Source organism: Monodon monoceros, unplaced genomic scaffold (assembly GCF_005190385.1).
Source record: "Monodon monoceros isolate NGI ecotype Baffin Bay Population unplaced genomic scaffold, NGI_Narwhal_1 Super_Scaffold_19, whole genome shotgun sequence".
NCBI classification, from domain to species: domain Eukaryota; kingdom Metazoa; phylum Chordata; class Mammalia; order Artiodactyla; family Monodontidae; genus Monodon; species Monodon monoceros.
Window position 1 is genome coordinate 55788731 of NW_021703775.1, and position 10385 is coordinate 55799115.

Consider the following 10385-nt stretch of genomic DNA (forward strand, 5'->3'; position numbering starts at 1 on the left):
GAAACTTTGGAACAGAAGCTGTGCAGATGAATTCTCAGAGGCCAAGGGAGCTGAGCACACCAGGAGAACAACTGAGCTTGAGAGGACCTGAAGACATGTCATGCAAGGAAGAGTCTAGTAGGAAATGACATGGGACCCAGGGACAAATGATGACAGCAAGAGATGTGGTCATGATATCGAGGGATATTTTACATGAATCATTGTGATATTGAAATGAATTTTTGCTTAATGAAGAATATCTTCAGTGTGCTGATTTTCTTTGCATCAATAGTTTCCATCTGCTACGTTGTGGAGCAAGGGCTTGCAAGTACAGAACTGGGATGAGCTGACTGAACAGGCCAATGGAACATTTCCTCCAATGTCCAACTGAGAGAACTCGGACACCCCTGCTAACTAAATGCTGTCACTCCATGCCCCAAGCATTCCTGTTCTGAGCTACATAAAAATGCAAAAGCATAAATGGAAGCATTCTTTGCTAGCTGAGACACACTTATTTCTATCATGTTAGGGTTATGAATATGACAGAACTTTCATTTAAGTATTAAATTAAAAATTGAAATTTTCTTTATCTCACAGGTTTTCCTTCAAGACCACATATATTAACATTTTCTTTCACTTCTCCTTGACTGGTCTTATAACAAATCCTCAAGCAGTGAAGCAACTTTCCTTGATGAGGACCTCTCAGATTTGCCCTTTGAAAGGCTTTAAGTAAATTTCCTATTTTCCTGAAAAAAAAATTCCTAATGCTTTTCCTCTTCTGCATTGAGAAATCTCTCATTGGACAATTCAGTTGAATTATTTGCTCAATTATTATACATATGTGTGAACTATTTTAGTATCTGAATGTGTTCCTACCAAGGTCTCCTTGCTGTTGCAATTTTATCAAAAGGTTTTCAGAATCTCTTTGCACCATGCATAGCCTTCAGTGTAATTTTTTATAAACTGTTTCTTGTATCATATTACGAGTCTTTAAGGATGCCCTGTTCTATTATTTCATTGTAATAAAATCTCAAATATTATAAAAGCTTATTGGGTGTTCAAATTTTTTTCAAAGCTGTTAGCCTGGATGGCAAAAGATACAATATGAGTAGTGAGAAAATAAATGGAAATTGGTTTGAATGCCCACTTTGTGCACATACTTTTCCTCATCTTATACAGTTTAATTCTCACATCAATCTGGTGAGCTTTTTTCTCTTTACAATGAGAATTTACAATGAGCTCAGAGAAGTGAAATTTTTTCCCAACCAATAAATGCCAAAGGTGGAATTCAAACCTACATGTATCTAACCCCGAGGTTCCTAATATGTCCATGACACCATGCTGATTTTCAAAACTCAGGTATAATCCCTGTCCTCCATGCATGACATGGTGATCTTTGTTTTTCGTGGGTTTTTTTTTTCTCATGACAAAAATTTTAAACTGCTTTATTGAGGTATGATTCACATGTAAAAAGCTTTACATATACAATGTACACAATTTAATGAGCTTGGGGATAATTATACACCCACGAAACCATCTCTAGACATGGTAAACTTTGGATTGTATTGCAGAGGTATAAGAAAGTAAAGAGAAGATTTGAAAGTATCGTGATAATCTTAAATGTCCCCTCTTGGGAAACTTGTTGGGTGGCCACGCTGTTACTGCAATCAAGGAGTGTCAACTGGTACCCTGAATCGGTCAATAGATCATTTTTGCTTGATCAATTGCTGGGGGCGTGATTTTGACAAGAGGGGCTAATGACCACTTACTGAACACCTGCCATAATTTCATCCACACAACCTATAACTAGGTACCTTCACAACTTTATGTTATTCAGCCCTCAAATCACTCTACATGCAAGCAAATAAGTTAGTAGATATAATAAGTATTAGAACCTACATTCTTCTTAATAACCACGTTATAGGACTACCGTCCAAAGACAGGTCCTAGTAAGTAAAAAGTTATTTGTATAATAATCAACTGAATAATAAAATATCAATAAAATCTAATATTTTATTGATATGATCTTTACGATGCATAGATCATAGTATTTAAGAATCAAATCTGGGCTCCGTTGACTGCTCCTTCATGAACTAGGCTCAATTCCTGCTCCATTATCTGTGCAACTTCAGAATTCTTAATTTATCTGAGCCTCAGTTTCTTCATCTCTAAAATAGTAATAATAATCCCTACTCCACAGGAGGTAGCAACTAAATGAAGTTATGCATATACATGCTAGCACAGCCTCTGTACAGGAAAAGTGTGGATAACTTTATAAGTAGGAGATTAGGAAATTGAAATCAGTTTCCTCTGCTTAGTAAGAAATAAGCTCATTTGCTGAGAAAGAATACCTAGATTACTGAAGAATTATTGGATTGCTGAAGACCCACAGAAGTCTGAAGAGAAAAAATAAGGGTTTTTTTCCTCCTTTTCTTTCATGAAAATAACCAATATTAACCTAAGAAACAAAAATAACTTTGAAAATCCCTTTCAAAAACAAAACAGGAAACAGCTAAGACAAGAATATTATCTGCCGAAACTCATCCAAATCCAGGGAGGACACCAAATGTCTAAAACATGTCTCCACATCTCAAACAGTGTTCTTTATTTCTCTCAAAATAATGACGCCATCCTGAGAGACCAATGATACATCTCTTAGAATGATGAGAGCTGGGCGTGTGGGTTGGCCAGAGGAAGAATAATTTGGGAATTTGGTTCTAGAGCACAGGGCATCAGAGCAGAAGCTGAGAAAGAAGTGATGCCAAGAGTACCCTATTTATGTCTCCAAACATGACTCGCAACATGAGAAATAAACTGCAAATGAGGCAGGACAGGAAGGGAAAATCACCTTGCATCTGCTAGCAAAATTGGACTGGGCAGATATAAATCCAGGAGAGGTATGCTAGAAACACGCTGAACTGGCTCCACAGTACCTGCTCCCTCTAGAGAAAAGACTCAGGAATGTGTTGCCTCTAGAACAGGAGACACAGCATATTTCTTTAGAAAGTATTTTGAGAAACCATTCCCATTTGGAAGCTACTGATCGCCTCTGCCCATTACTTGTACAAAGGGCAGACCAGAAAACGATGGTCTCCATTCACACACAAAGAACGTTCATGAAAGATTACAAAAGGGATGAATACAGAGTTGATGTAAAGCAAACAGGAGGAAAGGAACATAACAAATAAAAGGCAACTGAAGTGGTAGAGATCAGGAAAGAATTAAAGGTAGTAAGACAGTCATTACAGAAATGGACAATAAACACCTTTTATATGTAACGAGACAGAGAATGGGAAAGGATTTTAGTGATTATGATCAGCACTTCCAAGGAACTGGCTGTAAAATAGAACCAAAAAATGGAGTAGTAGCTAGAGATAAACAGAAAGTAAACAAGCAGATAATGCGGGAAATAGGAAAGAATAACAAAAGAATAAAAAGAAGCCAAATGTGCTTCAACAGACTAGTCAAATAAGTTACGCTACACCATAGAGTGGAACACAGAAATTTTTTCAACATCCAATGCCCAGTGACATAAACAAGGTATAGAAGAACCTATTTAATAAACTCCCATTTGTGTAAAACAACTGGAGCCCACATTGCTTCTCCTGAGAGGAAGCGAGTATCTAGGGGACAGGATAAGCAGAGGGGCTTACTTTTTACTCTATGTGCATCTGTACTCCTAGAAAAGCACTTGCATTACCATATATATATATATATATATATATATATATATACATACACATATATATGTATGTCTTTTTTATAAGTGAAAATAATGCAAATTTTTAAAATGTAAAGAATAAATTCTTGATTCAACTTTCCCAAAAACCAGCAAATGAGAGGGTGAAGAGGGAATAAATAAATAATAAAATTAGGAAACACAGAGCAAAAAATAAAAAGCAAAAACTGCATTAAAGGGTTTCCCTGGTGGTGCAGTGGTTGAGAGTCCGCCTGCCGATGCAGGAGACACGGGTTCGTGCCCCGGTCCGGGAAGATCCCACATGCCACGGAGCGGCTGGGCCCGTGAGCCATGGCCGCTGAGCCTGCGCGTCCGGAGCCTGTGCTCCGCAATGGGAGAGGCCACAGCAGTAAAAGGCCCGCGTACCGAAAAAATATATATATATACTGCATAAAAATTAAAATATGTACTAGGATCCCTTAGCCACTCACTTGATTTTAACTACCATCCATGGTGATGACTCTCCAAGTTATGCCTCTAACCCATTCTCTGAATTTCCCTGAACGCCAGTTTTTTTTTTAATAGTCAACTACCCACTTGACATATTCACTTGCATTTCTAAGGGGCAGCTTCAATTGAACGTATGCCAAAATGTGCCTTCATCCTAATCTTTTCCCTTCCTATAAAGTGCATCACCATTTACTCACTTGCCCAAGCCAATATCCTAGGTTTTATCTTAAAGTATTCTACTCATCCCCTCATCTCACCACACCCCTATGCTGACTGTTTCCCTAAAACATATACCAATTCTGTTCAGTTCTATCTAGACAGCTGCCACTCTGTTCCAGATGCCCTACATTCCCTCCTAATTGAGGTCCTTACCTCCACCCTCTATTATTCAGTCCCAGCACTACCACCATCCTGTGAACACAATAAACTCCCATCGACTTCTACCTCCATCTGCTTGCATATCTCATTTTAGTGCACTTCGATGTATTGCACTTTGCAGATGTTACGTTTTTCACAAATGAAAGGTTTACGGCAACCCTGCACTGAGCAAGTCTATCAGTGCCTTTTAACCAACAGCACTTGCTGACTTCATAGCACTATGTCACAATTTTGTAATTCTCACAATTCTTCAAACTTTTTCACTATTATTGTATGTGTCATGGTGATCTTTGATGTTACCATTATAATTTTTTTGAGACACCGTGAATGACACCCATATTAGATGGGTGAATTTGATAAATTTTATGTGTGTTCTGACTGTTCCCCCATTTCTCTTTCTCCTTGGGCTTCCCTAGTCCCTGAGATACGACAGTATTGAAATTAGGCTGATTAATAATCCTACTATGGCCTCTAAATGTTCAAGTGAAAGGAAGAATTGCATGTCTCTCACTTTATAGCTAAAGCTAGAAGTGACTGAATTTAGTGAGGGCGGCATGTGGAAAGCTGAGATAGACTGAAAGCTAGGCCTTTTGCCCAAACAGTTAGCCAAGTTTTGAATGCAACAGAAAAGTTTTTGAAGGAAATTATAGTACTGCTCCATTGGAATAAACAAGTGATAAGAACAAGCAGCAGCCATGTTGCTTATATGGCAGAAGTTTTAGTGGCCCGGATAGAAGATCAAACCAGCCACAGCATTCCCTTAAATTAACACCTAATCCACAGCAAGGCGCTAATGCTCTTCATTTCTGTAAAGGATGAGAGAGGCGAGGAAGCTAGAGAAGAAAAGTCTGAAACTATCAGAAGCTGGGTCATGAGGTTTAGGGAAGGAAGCCGTCCCTATGACACCGAAGTGCAAGGTGAAGGAGCAAATGCTGATACAGAGGCTGCAGCGAGTTATTCAGAAGATCTGGCTAAGACAATTAATGAAGGCGGCTACACTAAACAACAGATATTCAATGTAGATGAAACAGCCTTCTAGGGGAAGAAGAGACCACCTAGGACTTTCACCGCTAGAGAGAAGTCAATGCCTGGCTTCAAAGTATCAAAGGACAGGCCAACTCTCTTGTTAGGGGCTAATGAGGCTGGTGACTTTAAGTTGAAGCCAATGTTAATTTACCATTCTGGAAATCCTAGGGCCCTTAACAATTATACTAAATGTACTCTGTCTGTTCTCTATAAACAGAACAACAAAGTCTAGATGACAGCACATCTATTTACAAAATGGTTTACTAAATATTTTAAGCCCACTGTTGAGACCTACTGCTCAGACAAAAAGATTCCTTTAAAAATATGACTGCTCATTGACAATGCATCTGGTCACCCAAGAGTTCTGATGGAGAAGTACAAGACTCATGTTGTTTTCATGCCTGCTAACACAACCTCCATTCTGCAGTCCATGGATCAAGGAGTAATTTCAATTTTCAAGTCTTATTATTTAAGGGACACATTTAATAAGCCTATAGATAGTGATTCCTCTTTTGGATCTGGGCAAAGTAAGTTGAAAATCTTCTGTAAAAAGTTCACATGCTATTAAGAACATTTGTGATTCATAGGAAGAGATCAAAATATCAACATTAGCAGGTGTTTGGAAGAAGTGGATTCCAACCCTCCTGGATGACTTTGAGGGGCTCAAGACTTCAGTGGAGGAAGGATGACTTTGAGGGGCTCAAGACTTCAGTGGAGGAAGTAACTGCAGATGTGGTGGAAATAGCAAGAGAACTAGCATTAAAAGTGGAGTCTGAAGATGTGATTGAATTGCTGCAATCTCATGATAAAACTTGAATGGATGAGGAGTTGCTTCTTATGGATGAGCAAAGAAAGTGGTTTCTTGAGATGGAAGCTACTCCTGGTGAAGATGGTGTGAAGATGGTGTGAAGATTGCTGAGATGACAAGAAAAGATTTAGAATCTTACATAAATTCAGTTCATAAAGCAGCAGCAGGGTTTGAGAAGATTGACTCCAATTTTGTAAGAAGTCCTACTGTGAGTAAAATGCTATCACACACATTGCACGCTACAGAGAACTTGTTCGTGAAAGAAAGAGTCAATCGATGTAGCAAACTTCACTGTTGTCTTATTTTAAGAAATTGCCACGGTCACCCCAGCTTTCAGCAACCACCCCTCTCATCAGTCAGCAGCACCAGCATCAAAGCAAGACTCTCCATCAGCAAAAGGATTATGACTCACTGAAGACTCAGATGACGGTTAGCATTTTTTAGCCATAAAGTATTTTTTAATTTAATAAAAATATGTACTTTTTAGGTATAATGCTATTATACACTTAATAGACTACAGTATAGTTAAATATAACTTTTATATGCACCAAGAAACCAAAAAATTCACGTGATTCACTTTATTGTGACATTCACTTTACTACAGGGCTCTGGACCTGAAACCCCAGTATCTCTAAGATATGTCTGTATAATCTCCCCTCCACATTGTGGCCAGAGTGATAATTTTTAAATAAAAATAAAATCATGTAATTTACCTCCTTAAAATCCTCCAGCAACTTCACATCACACTTAAAAATAAAATCCAGGCTCCCCATCACAGCCTAGAAGACCCTACAGATACTTACTACTTCTCTCACATTATTTCTACCCCTTTCTCTTCCCTTATTCTGATTCATTCCTTGGGAACTTGATTTTGTTCCTTGATGGTGCTAATCTTGTTTTTGCCTCAGTTCATTTCATTGTCCTGGGATACTCTGTCCCCACGCCACCCCTCAGGGAGGATTTCCCTGTCCACCAATCTAATGAAACACCATCCCATCCATCACTGTCAGGCTGCCCTGTTTTATTTTCCTTATTGGTCTTATATATTTATCTGTTATTTTCTTCTTTTGCTTTATTATCTGTCTACCCCCAAGTACAAGAATGAACACTGCCAAAAAAAAAGTAGACTCTATATTTGTTGAATAAATGAAGGAATTCCGTTTGTATTTTTAAAATATTAATGTGTCTAAACAGTTCTCGTATAGGCACAAAAAAATGGCTTAAGAGATAAAAAAATTAAGGTTTGTGATTGGCCCTGGGAAATCGGATGGCTGGCCTGGCAAGGAGGTAAACTGACACTTTTTTAATTCAAATGCTTTGGAACTAGCTTAACTTCTGCAATGAAAATTGCATCATTTTTTCTTATTTAAGAAATATATCATGGTTTTACAGGTGGTAAGTCCTGTTCTAAAAAAAAAAAAAAAATCCAGACAGAAATTACTAGATAGGAGATATAAGAATTGAGACCCATTTAGCTAAAAATGGAAAAGCAGTGTGTAATAAAATGTTTGTTAATGATCATACCTTTATTCTAATCCCACCCCCTTCCCTTTAAGCTATAAGTTTTAGATAAAATTTAATTGCTCAACAATATTCATTGTCTCTTTAAAACCAGATGTGTGAGATTCAAAACCAAGATATAGATTCTATTTTAATATCAGAATCGCTTGTTTAACAATATAAATTTAGCTAAATAACACTGAATGTTATTGATATGCACACACTGGATAAGAATATCTTTGAGCAGGTGATATTTTGAATCTATTCTTAACAGACAATGGAAGCTCCTATGATACACTAGGGGATAATAGGAGAGTGTTATAAAAAGTGCCTTTACATGTTATTTGGGTAATATCAGAAATTTCATAAGAAATCTTTACATTTTAATGTGTATTACTGATAATTGATTCTTCAAAATACTGCGGCACGTTACAATCCCACTGCAACTCCACATTAGAGAAAATATTGCATGATGTTTTACATGTTATTATAAGTAGTTAGATGCTTTTCAAAATTGTTACGTTTATTTTTATATTTATCAAGGTGGGCAACTTATGATTTAGAAATCAAAACCTGAGTCCCTCTCAGAGAGGGAGTCTACAGGCTCTTGGAACTATACTGACCAAAATAAATATCCAAAAGGTCACCATGGGAGGAGGGATGGGCTTTTATCTATCTGACTACAAATGATAAAACAGGGCTGCTGTTAACCCAAAGGTACCTTTGCAAGAATTTTTAAATAGCATTTCCTCCTTAATTTACTTCCATTGGCCAGAAAAAAATATCTTAGTAAACAGACAACTGCACAATGTTTACAATCAGAACAATGCCTCATCAATCAGTGTCCTTGTACAGTGCACAACCTGCACTGTCATACCCAGTGTCTTTGTAATTTAGGAACATGTGGCAGAAGCTACCAGGAGACATTCCAGTTCCAAATTAGGAAGACATTTCTGACATAGTTTTTAAGTCAGAATGAACTGTTTCAGTAAGGTCTAAATCCCCCATCACTAAAGGAATGGAAACTTTGGCATAATTAAACTCACATATTATGTGGAAGTTATAGATGAGATTTTAAACATCAAGTGGTAGTTGGACTTGATAAACTTTAAGGTTTTTTTCCTAATCCTAGAATTTAATATTCCATTTCAAAAAGATTTAGTGAAACTTTAATAAAATGTATAAAATATATTTGCTCATATATATAGGAAAGTGTCAGTCATAGCTTTAAAGGAGAAAAGAAATCTAATGCAATTTATTTTATTAATTTAAGAATGATTCCTTAATGTCTTTTATTTATAAATTACTTGTGTTACCCTTATGTACATGGTGCCATTGGTTTCTCAAAACAATGAGATAAGAAGTCCAGGTGTTAGTGAATTCCATGTTGAAATGAGAAAGCAGAGCCTCGGAAATGCAGTTTCACACAAGAAACTTTTCACAAGTAAAAGCTGAAGGAATGAGAGTCAGACTCAGGTTGTTTATTTCCTATCCTTTCTCTTTATATCATTCCTCTTCCTGAAAGTTCGTTATGGCCTTCTAATCTGCCAAAGCAAACACGGAAATATATTAAGCCATGTAAGGCTTATTGCCTGATACAAGAGAAGTTTGACAGGGTATCAAGTGAGATAAACATTTTTACTACTATTATTTGTTTGTTCACTGGTTTGTTGTCTCTCTTTCTTACCTGATTGTAAGATTGATTAGGAGAAGGATTCTGCATCTTTTGCTAGCTAATTTCTACCACTAAGGCTCTGAAATAATAGTCGTTTGAATGAATAAATGGTTTAACCACAATTAATTATGTGGTTATTTATACAATAGATCTTAGACAATATACAAGACAAAGGATTCAACAACAGCTTTATACATAAATCTACCTTAAATATATAATCAGAAAAACACACAGATTAAATGCCACAAACAGGACAGCCTAGATATCAAGGTTAAATGTGTGTAGACCAAATAATCAGTGATTGACTGCATAATCCCCCTTTTAATAGGCTGTTTGGACACTGCACAAAAATGGATTTTTGCATCATCAAAATTAAATTTCAGCTCCAGATTCTTGGTCCATTATAATTTCCATTGGGAATGCTCTCTTCTTTCCTCTACGCCATATTATTTCCTGTTATTTTCACTAACAGGAGAAGGACTGTCACTCCTTATTGAATTCAAGGAAAAAAAATTTTTGATCAGTTGGAAGTATTCAATAATATACAGATGGGAAGAAAATGATATGCAAATAGCTCCAAAATGATAGGACTCAGTGGCCAAACTGGAGAATCAAGAGGGTGCTACCGGGCTTCCCTGGTAGCTCAGTGGTTTAGAGTCCGCCTGCCGATGCAGGGGACACGGGTTCGTGCCCCGGTCCGGGAAGATCACACATGCCACGGAGCGTCTGGGCCCGTGAGCCATGGCCGCTGAGCCTGCGCGTCCGGAGCCTGCGCTCTGCAACGGGAGAGGCCACAACAGTGAGAGGCCCGCGTACCGCAAAAAAAAAAA

General features: G+C 37.5%; 1 pseudogene; it reads left to right on the forward strand.

Annotated features, from left to right (window-relative positions):
- Positions 1 to 5010: 5010 nt before the first annotated feature.
- On the forward strand, positions 5011 to 6799 carry LOC114900504 (annotated as a pseudogene).
- Positions 6800 to 10385: the final 3586 nt, after the last annotated feature.